Here is a 10,465-nt window from a genome sequence, read left to right as displayed (position 1 = left end):
TGGTAGAAAGAGGCATGCACTTGGCTGCTAGAAAGCTGGCGGATGTGGTGGTGGAAGTTCTCTTCGGGTTGCTTGCATTTTCTCAGTGAATTAGGGTCAGCAGTTGAGAATGAGGGTAGAGAAGAAGGTTTAAGGAGGGAGTGGACAGTAAAAGCGCACACATGATGTTAGTGACCATGGAATTAAAATGAGACCCTTCAACATGACTGCGGTTTTCTTCAGCCACATTCAGCAGCACACACCTAGGCACAGAGTAGGCAGAGAATTGAGTTTAACCAGGGTTGGGTTTTTTCAGATTAATAAAGTGAAATAAGGGAGAAAGGCAAGGAATTGAGTCTGTTTGAGGAAGTGATTGTAATTATTGACCATGGAATTTAATCTGGGTTAAAAAGGAAGTGAGGACGCGAAAAAGGTGAAGGACAGCGCAAACTGGATAGACTCAGAGTACTTAAACTGTGGGTTGGCGGACTGGGGGCAATTATTAGAGGGAAAGAACTCAAAATATAGAAGTTTTTCTTTTTTTTGGGGGGGGGGTTGGTACTGGGGATTAGAACCCAGGGCCTTTTGTATGCGAGGCAAACACTCTACCAACTGAGCTATATCCCCAGCCCCAAAATATAGGAGAGAATAGTAATGGGTTGGAGGACTTGAGATGATAGATGATTTCTGTGACTGTCAATGGTAAGTTCTCAGGTATGACTATGGCGAAGAGCAGATAAGATAGGTGGAGGACCATGTCACGGGAGAAGAGGTTAAGAACCTGAGAAGCCAAGGTGCAGAAAGATTCATCCCCTTGAAGGTTGAACCCACACATCATTAGCTCAGGAGTAGTGCTGGAGAGAATGCCCGTGAGCCTGACTTCAGAAGTCCCAAGGAAGGAAAGGTGCCATCCAAGGGTTGGTCCATGAACATGATGAGAAGGGGGAGTGAGTGGGGTGAGCTAAGGACAGAAGCTTTAAAATTGGGTTGGCATGGGAGATGGTGATGAGGAACAGAGGAGAATGGTCCAGAACAGCAGCAAGGGGTAACGCAGACACTTGGTCAGGAGAAAAGTTGAAGATGGTATCCCGTGTCTTCCCGTCTTGTGGTGGTGTGCAGCAAGTCCAGGTTTATCTGTGCACTCCAGGTGAAGTACTGAGATGCTTTGAAACTGTTAGGAGAGAGAAGGCCTTGTCAGTATGAGAAATCCAGAGGGCAGGTGTGACACATGACACCCCAAAACACCCAATGGGTACCTGGACATGCTGTCCTTGGATGCTATCCCATGAAGGAGACAGGGGAGTAGAGAGCCACCATAACAGGTTGTTGGAGGAATACCTGGAAGTTCAGAGCCTCTCATAGCAGTATTCATTCTGCATCTTCCCAGCCCAGACCCAGACCTTCATTCCTAGCTCCATATAATTATAAAATAATAACTATCATAATTTTAGAACGTAGTTTTGATCTCAGCTTATTTTTCTCCTCCAAACTCCTCACCTGCACTCCAAAGAATAGGGCAATCAATGGGATTTAATAAGTGACAGAGTTTTCAAGAATAGGTGACTTTAAAAATACTCCTCATAGCCAGGCATGGGGGCGCATGCCCATAATCCCAGCAACTCAGCAGGGGAAGATCACAAGTTCAACTTCAGCCTCAGGAGGTTGGCAAGACCCTCAGTAACTTAGTGAGACACTGTCTCACACTGAAAAATAGAAAGGGCTGGCAATGTAACTCACTGGTAATACACCCCAGCACCAAAAATAAAATAAAATACAACTATTCAAAAAATTAAAATTACAAATTACTTATTATAGGAAACAGAAAATAAAAATAAATAGAAAAAAGAAAATGAAACTATACATTTCCCTCCATACAGAGATAACAGTTCTCAATATTTAAGTGTATATTTTTGTATATATGCATTGCACAAAAATGGCAACATACCAGACATGTGAGTTTTAGGACTTTCTTGAATGAATGACACACACGGTTTTCCCCGTTAATTTATATTCTTGCATATCAACTTAATGGTTCCATAAGATTTCCATTTACTTATGTACTAATGATTTGTTCAATCTATTACAGAAAATTTAAACTGTTTCCATTTTTCACTATGAGAAACAAGAGCAGGATGAACCGTTTTAGCTATATCTTTGTTTAATGCCATGATTGCTTATTCCCTATGAATAAGATCCTAGATTTATCAGGTCAGGTATCACCCAGATGGATCGAAGGGTATGCAAAATTTTGAGGCTTTTAATATATTTTGCCAAGCTATCCTTCAAAAATATTTTATCCATTTATACTCCTCTTAGTGGGGTACGATAACCACCTTCTCATGCAATTTCTCTTACTATGATGATTAAGAAGATTAGAAGATCTCATGAGATTTTTCTCTTACTTAACTGGACTCATTAACCTCCTGAAGAAGGTTTGGCCCACCATTTTTAGGCCACTAGGAGGCCTGGCCATATAATAGCAGAGGGAGGTGTTAATTAGCTTTTTATTGGTGACAAAATACCTGGAAAATTGAATTAAAGGAAAGATTTATCTTGACTCATGGTTTCAAAGGTTTCAGCCCATGGGGACTTGGCCCATTTCTCTGGGCCTTTGTCAAGGAAGAACATGATGGCGTGGAGCATGGGGTGGAGCAGAGCATCTCACCCCATATGGCCAGGAAGGAGAGAGAGAGAGAGAGAGAGAGAGAGAGAGAGAGAGAGAGAGAGAGAGGGAGGGAGAGAGGGGGAGAGAGAGAGAGAGAGGAGGAGAGAGAGAGGGAGAGGGGGGAGACAGAGAGAGAGAGAGAGAGAGAGAGAGAGGAGGAGAGAGAGAGGGAGAGGGGGGAGAGAGAGAGAGAGAGAGAGGGAGAGAAAGGAGAAGGACAGGGGACCAAATATACCTCTGTGTGCATGTCCCCTATGACCACCTCCTGAAGTCTCTACCACCTCCCGTAGCACTACCATCTAGGGACCAAGCCTTCCACATTCCAGATCAAAATCACAACAGGAGGAAAAATGGATTCAAGTGAAAAGGTATTGGACTGGGGGCCTTTTGTCTTGTCTTGGGACTTACTCATAACTCCCAGGCTTAAGGTATCTCATGGCCTTCCTCCCAGCTCTGAATGTCTGTGAGCCTTTATATTTCTATTTTAGAGAACATTCTTACCAGCTCCTCTTCAGGAGGAGTCAACCCGAAGGACAGGAAGGTCAACCCAAAGTCAGATGTTTTTGTCATTCTTTCTTTGCAAATGTATACCCTTAATAGAAATGTGAGTTCTATCAGTGACTTTGTTCAGGAGGAGAGACATCTTTCAATTCACCTCAGATAATATTCACTGAGCTGCTCAGTAGCTCATGGTGACACACCAGGCGTAACAGGAGCCCATGTCCATTCTTCCTTTCTGGTAAAGTCTTTTTCTTTCCTCTCTCTATGGGACTTTTGTCCACTTACCAACATTTCCTCTTTGGTCTCCTGTCTAGAGGATTCAAACAGTCGTGGCTGTCGACATCTTCCTGCCAGGGTGGTAGCATGATTCACCAGCGGTTCTAAGGTTGATTGTTTGAGATCGCAGTGAACAGAACACTGATAACCTGGGTGCGAGGCTCCTCCTCTGACAGCTCCAGTTACATAAGATGCATTGTGTTGACCATGAGCTCACCTTGAAAACAATGGCTGTAGTTTTAAAAAAAAAGACTAGAAGAAAGGGGCAACACCTGAATAAATGAAGTGTTGTTTGGGAACCTTCTGGATGACGTGGTATTTTCAGGGAGTCCAAATGTTGAGTCATGTTTTCCTTTTTGTTCAGAGCTCATCTGGGACTCTTGTTAATGGAACTACAATGAGTTTAAGCAGAGAGTAAAAACGTTTTGACTTTCTAGCATATTTTTAGCCTTTCAGATGGGGTTGGGGGACAAAACTCTGAGACTTAATAATGGAAAACTGAGTGTGTTGCTTAATGCAACATTAGGATACAGTTGGTGGGCGGGGGGGACTGGGTATTTTTATATGCTATTTATCCACATAGATATGCATTTGTGAACACGCTGAGCCATGCACAGATATATGCTCAAATAATGCCACATTATTTTTAAGAGAAACATATGGATATATATATATATATATTTGAAATGTGAATTGCATCTGCAGAAGTTGCATAATCTTATCCTAAGGAGAGGAGCTTGCATGGAGTGTGGATTGTGTTGTAACTCTCTCCTCCCCTTTTGCAAAGCACAAGCTAGTGATTGTCATTAGCACTGAGCAGAGAAATCTGTGCCAAAGGGTGACAGAATAAAATGTAATCCCCCATGTCAGCTGCTGGGTGTGATGCCACGGAGATGCACGTCCCCTGTGTCTGCCAGGCTGTCTCTCTCTGCTCTGGAAAGTGGAAGCCAATGATAAATGTCAATACACTTGTGTCGCCACATGGAAGTGAGCGGTGACTGTCTGGATCACACGCAGAAGATGCAGAGCTCAAGATGTGGGTGCCAGATGGCACTTAGGAGACGGGCACGTGGGACGGTGGCTGGGGGGGAGGGTTTATTAGCTGAGACAAGTGGCCTGGCACCACTAGGTGCTACCTCTGGGGCCTCCCTCCGGAGTGCATTATCCAATGTTGCTTTTAAATACCCATTAAGCACACAGCCTTCCCTCGGCCCCTTATAATGGATGTATTGGGATGGCAGGGCTCTTGGCTAAGTGGTGTCACCAAAATCTGTAAAAGGAAGGAGGTTAGTGCGGGAGCAAAGCCCCATTGCTGGGAAACAGAGCACGAGGAACATGGTGAGCTGTTGCTGTCCACGGCATTCTTTCCAAGTGTAGTCAGGCTTCAGTGGAAGGTGAGACCCTGCCTGGGTCACTTTCCTGCTGTGCTGGAAGCAGGACTTTGGGGATGTGTGTGGCAGTCCCACAGCACAACAGAGTCTCACTGTCCTTTTCTCATGGGGCAGGAGGACTAGGAATACCTTCCTGGTATTAAAACCTCTATTTGTTTGGTTAGCTCTACAGTTTACAAAATCCTTTCACATCTACTCATTTCTCTTTCCAGCCACACGGCTGTCATCTCTATTTCTCTGATACAGAAATGGACTCAAAGTGGTAGTGACCCAGTTTCTAGTGACTCTCAGAGCACCATGTCCCTGCCCCTGAGGTCCTGCCTGGACCCAAGCCTTCATCAACTACTGCTGCTTGTTCAACGTCCACTATGTGCAAGTGGCTTACACTTGTCATTCTGACCCTTTCTATTCATGTGTGGCGGAGGCCTTACTGTTGCCCCACACAGATGACAAAACAGCGGCTCAGAGGAGTCCAGTTCCTTGCTCAGTGTCAAACAGTGGTGTGTGGCTAACCTACCCCGTTCACCCTAACAATTATAATAGCTAACAATTAATAAGTGCTTGCTGGTTTACAGGCACCATTCTAGGTGCTTTCTCTGTATCAACTCATTTAATTTTTTTCTTAATGAGACTATGAAATAGGTGTGTTAATATTCCCATTTTGCAGGTGGAGAAATCGAGGCATCAATCTGTTGAATAACTTGCCAAAGACGATATGTCTGATGATGGTTGGAGTTAGGATCTGAACTCCTACAATTTGACTCCAGAATTCACATTTTAAATCCCCACCGGGCGCTGCTCTAACTGTGCCAGCTCTCATGCTGGAATGCTTCAGGCACTAGTTGTAGCATAAGAAGCCTTTCAGGTAAACTTCATTTCTTTATGATTTTCAGAGCCATCTCACACTCTTTCTAGAGTCAATATAACTCCTGCATTAGTTCAAAACTTCCCCACTCTCCAGGGTCTACGTTGGATCTGAGATGACTCGTCTCACTGGTGAAAGTAATTGCACACCAGCCGCCCCTGCGTCTACTTGGCAGCTTCCTGGAAACTCAGGCTCTCAGCAGCAGAACTGCAGAATCAAAGGCTGTGCCATCCGCAAGCTCCCCAGGTAACTTGTAGGTGCGTTAAAGTCTTGGAAGCGCTGGTTAAGCAGGGTGTGAAGCCTGAAAGCGTCTAGTTCTGAATCCCAGCTACACACTACAATCTTTGGGAAGCTCTAACAAATGCCCATGCCTGGACCCCACTTCCAGAGATTCTGATTTACTGGAAACCTAGACATCTGGAAATGTCAAAGCTCTCCAGATGATTCTATATTGTAGCCAAGGTTGAGAACCACTGCCCTGGGAATACAGCGCAGTCTTCAGCAGTTCCTCAGGGCTCACCTTCTACCTAGACATCCACCTCTAGGGGGGTCAGAGAAATCCCCAAAATACTGTTCACTCCACAGCTTATAGTAGCTACCATCAGTCATTACCCTCATTTCAACAGTAACTAATAGAACTGCCCCCCACAGATGAACTGGTTTGAACTGGACCCATCTTCCTGGCCCTCTCCAATTTCTCTTCCTTTTTAAAAGTCACCCGTGAAATAAGCTCTTGTTTGTTCTGAACGAAGAAGAGGCTTTGGAAGTGGAGACAATCTCCCTGACCTTCCATGTTTGGAGGCCCCCACCCAACTGAAGGCCTAAATGCTGTCCCAACTCAAGAGGCCAGGCTTGTGTGACAAAGGACTTGATGGTGAAGAAGAGCTGGAGTATGAAACAGATACTACTGGGTCCTTGATCAGCTAATCCAGTTCCCTGTGCAAGAACCTCTATTGCCCATGGACTTAGCCTTGCAATAGAACCATGCATGTAGTAAAAATATAGCAATTATATACCCTTAATAGAAATGTGAGTTCTATCAGTGACTAGGGCAGGGGTTTTATTTATGATCTTATTTTCAATCCAGAAACTCAGTTCTGAGAGGCAGGCCTGGAAACGCATCCACCACTTGGTAGGTGCTTTTGCAAACATTTGCTGACTGACAGTGGGAAGGAGCTGTCAGGTGAGAGGGTAATCATCAACACCATTGACTGAGTGCATGGAGTGTGTCAGGGACTTTATAAACATCATCTCATTTAATCCTTATGACATCCTGAAGAGGTAAATTATTTGCTTGTTAGCTTTGAATCGTTTAGAGAAGATTTCTAGTTAATCCGTTCGTGATAACTTTCTAATAAGTGGAAGAGCGTGAATTCATTCATTCCATATATTTATTGAGTGCTAGACACAATTCTAAGTGTTGGGGCTCCATCAATGATCTAAACAGAAAAGATCCCTTACCTTTATGAATTCAAGGAAGAAGAGCATATAATAACTTAAAATAAGCTAATCATAGACTACACTAAAAGGCAATAAGTGTTGTGGCCAAAAACAAATACAAATACAAAAAAAAAAAAGATTAATGTAGTGGGTAGGAGTGCCAGGAAGGGGTGGGACAAAGGGCAGTTAGGATGGCTGGATTTATGTTGGCTTGGCTAGGACGTGCATCCAGTTATTCATCAAACACTAACCTGGGTATTGCTATGGAGGTACTTTGTAGATGTGGTTAACATCTTACAATAAGCTGGCTCAAAGTAAAGATCATTCTTGATAATGTAGGTGGGCCTCGTCCAACCAGTTGAAGGCCTTAAGAGCAAAAGCTGAGTTTTCTGAAGAAGAAGAAATTCTGCCTTAGGACTGTAGCCCCAACTCCTGCCTGAGATCCCAGCTTCATGGGGTTGTCCTGTGATAGTGGATGTGCAAGTACCTTGCTTTCTTTTTTTTCCCCCCAACTCTAATTTTTAAAAATTTGTTCTTTTTAGTTATACATGATAGTAGAATGTATTTTGACATCTCCTACATACATAAGTATAACTTCATACAGATTTTAGTACCAAGAACGAGGTGCTACTGTAATAAACCCCTAAAGGTGAAAGGATTTTGGAATTGAGTAATGATAAAGGCTAAAAGAATTTTTTAAAAATATTTATTTTTTAGTTATAGGTGGGCACAATACCTTTATTTTATTATTATTTTATTTCTTTATGTGGCGCTGAGGATCGAACCCAGTGCCTCATGCAGGCTGGGTGAGCGCTCTACCACTGAGCCCCAGCCCCATCCCCAAGGCTAAAAGAATTTTGAAGCACAAAATAGAAAAAGAAAACAAAAACAAAAACAGGCTGTTCCTTGAAGAGATTATTGATGGAAATAGGAATTTTAAAGGCGATTCTAGTTAAGATCCAGAAAGAACTGAGAACTGCAGAGAAAGCTTCTATTGTCTTAGAAAATTTATAAATAAATTCATATACGTTTACATGTTTTTTGGTACTGGGTATTGAACTCAGGGGGCACTGTGCCACTGAGCCACATCCCCAGCCCTATTTTGTATTTTATTTAGAGACAAGGACTTAATGAGTTGCTTAGCGCCTCACTTTTGCTGAGGCTGGCCTTGAGCTTGCCATCCTCCTGCCTCAGCCTCCGGAGCCGCTGGGATTACATGCATGTGCCACCATGCCCGGCACATTTACATATATTTTTAATTTATATTGACAAACATATTATATATATTTTATCTATCACACATAACAGAACATTGCTGGAGATAGGAACATTGGAGTCTTCTAGTGAGATCTCAGATGGGAATGAGCAGCACATTGTTGAGCTCTGGAGGAAAGGCATTTCCTGTTACAAAGTGGCAGAAAACTTGGCTCTATTGTTTCTACTGTAGGGTGAAGAGCAGTACTTGTAAGTGGTGAACTTGGATATTTAGCTGAGGAAATTACCAACCAAAGTGTGGAAGTTCCAGCCTGGCCTAACTTTGCTACTTAGAGTAAATTGTGAAAGAAAAGAAATAAACTGAGAAATGAACCATCAGTCAAAATGGAACCAGCACCTGTGATCTGGAATATTCTCCGTCTATCCGGAATCAATATAAGAGTGTGGCTAAACATCCATCTGCTAAGGAGATTTGTGGATCCAATCAAAAATATCTACATATAACCAAGAATAGAGATGGAGTCATCCAGGAAGGATCTGTAGAAAATGCTTGTGTCCAGTGGCATGGATCCCCTCAATATCCACGGATGAGTGACAAGGTTTGGAGAATTTCATACTAGAAAAAACACAGACAGCCTAGACCAAATGGGATAGAGATGGGATGAAAAGAATGACCCTCCTGTCAGAATGACAAATATCAAGAATACAAGCAAAAAATAAACGTTGGTGAGGATGTGGGGGAAAAGGCACACTCATACATTGCTGGTGGGACTGCAAATTGGTGGAAAGCAGTATGGAGATTCCTCAGAAAACTTGGAATGGAACCACCATTTGACCCAGCTATCCCACTCCTTGGTTTATACCCAAAGGACTTAAAATCAGCATACTATAGGGATACAGCCACATGTTTATAGCAGCTTAACTCAACTAAATTGTGGAACCAACCTAAGTGCCCTTCAACAGATGAATGGGTAATGAAAATGTGGTATATATATACACAATGGGATATTACTCAGCCTTAAAGAAAAAGGAGATCATGGCATTTTCAGGCAAATGGATAGAGCTGGAGAATATCATGCTAAGTAAAATAAGCCAATCACAAAGAACAAAAGGCCTAATATTCTCTCTGATTTGGGAATGCTAATTCACAATAAGTGGAAGGGAGAGAAGAAATAGAGTTGCTGTAGATTAGGTAGAGAGGAGTAAAGGGAGGGGAGGGGTGTGGGGATAGGAAGGATAGTCAAATGAATCAGGCATTATTACCCTGGGTAGGTATATGACTACACTTCTGGTGGGATTCCACGTCATGTACAACCAAAAGAATGAGAAATTATACTCCATATATGTATGATGCATCAATATGGATTCTACTATCATGCATAACTAATTAGAACAAATACAAAAAAAATCTAAAAAAAAAAAGAATGACCTTGAGGGCAGAACCAGGGACCCAAAGAGCAATGCCTACACCAAGTGCCCAAAGGGGGGTAAGCAGTAAGAGGATCGTTTTTTTGCCCTGCTGGGTTGGGAACATGTTTCCAATTAGTTTCCCTTTGATTCCTTCTAGTTTCTTCCTTCAGAAATGGGCTGGCTTTTCTATTCCCATCTCACCCTTGTATTTTGGAAGCAGATAACTTGGGTTCTAGGTTTCGCAGTTTCACAGATGGAGAGTGATTTGCCTCAGATTGCAACATACCCAGAGCAGGGGAAACTGGCCAGGTGGTAGGGGGGAACATTCTAGGCTTAGGGAACAGCTAGGGCGAGGACCCTCTAGTGTCCCTCTAGTGGGACTCATTGCCCAACCAAAGTCTGAACACCTCCTCATAATCATAGCTGATTTAATGGTCACCGAGAACACATCAAGCACTAAGCCAAGTAAAAAACTGGGTGTGTGTGTATGTGTGTGTAAGAGACAAAGAGAAAGAGAGAGATGGGGTGGGAGACACCATGTCTACCTTCCTGTACTCATTTCCTTTTAGCCCCAAAACCATATGGGTCCAGTCCAGGTGGTTCCTTTTAACAGGAGCCCCCCAGAGTTCCTAAGCCTTAAAGAAATGTGTGATGCCAACATCCTTGAGTGCCTTGAAACACGGAAAGCTCTGCCTCAGGAGTTGGGCCTTCATCTAACACAAT

This window comes from Marmota monax, unplaced genomic scaffold, assembly GCF_021218885.2.
Source record: "Marmota monax isolate L192 unplaced genomic scaffold, Marmota_monax_Labrador192_F-V1.1 WCK01_AAM20220418_F8-fsc00025, whole genome shotgun sequence".
In the NCBI taxonomy this organism is placed as follows: Eukaryota; Metazoa; Chordata; class Mammalia; order Rodentia; family Sciuridae; genus Marmota; species Marmota monax.
This window is presented reverse-complemented; position numbering follows the sequence as displayed.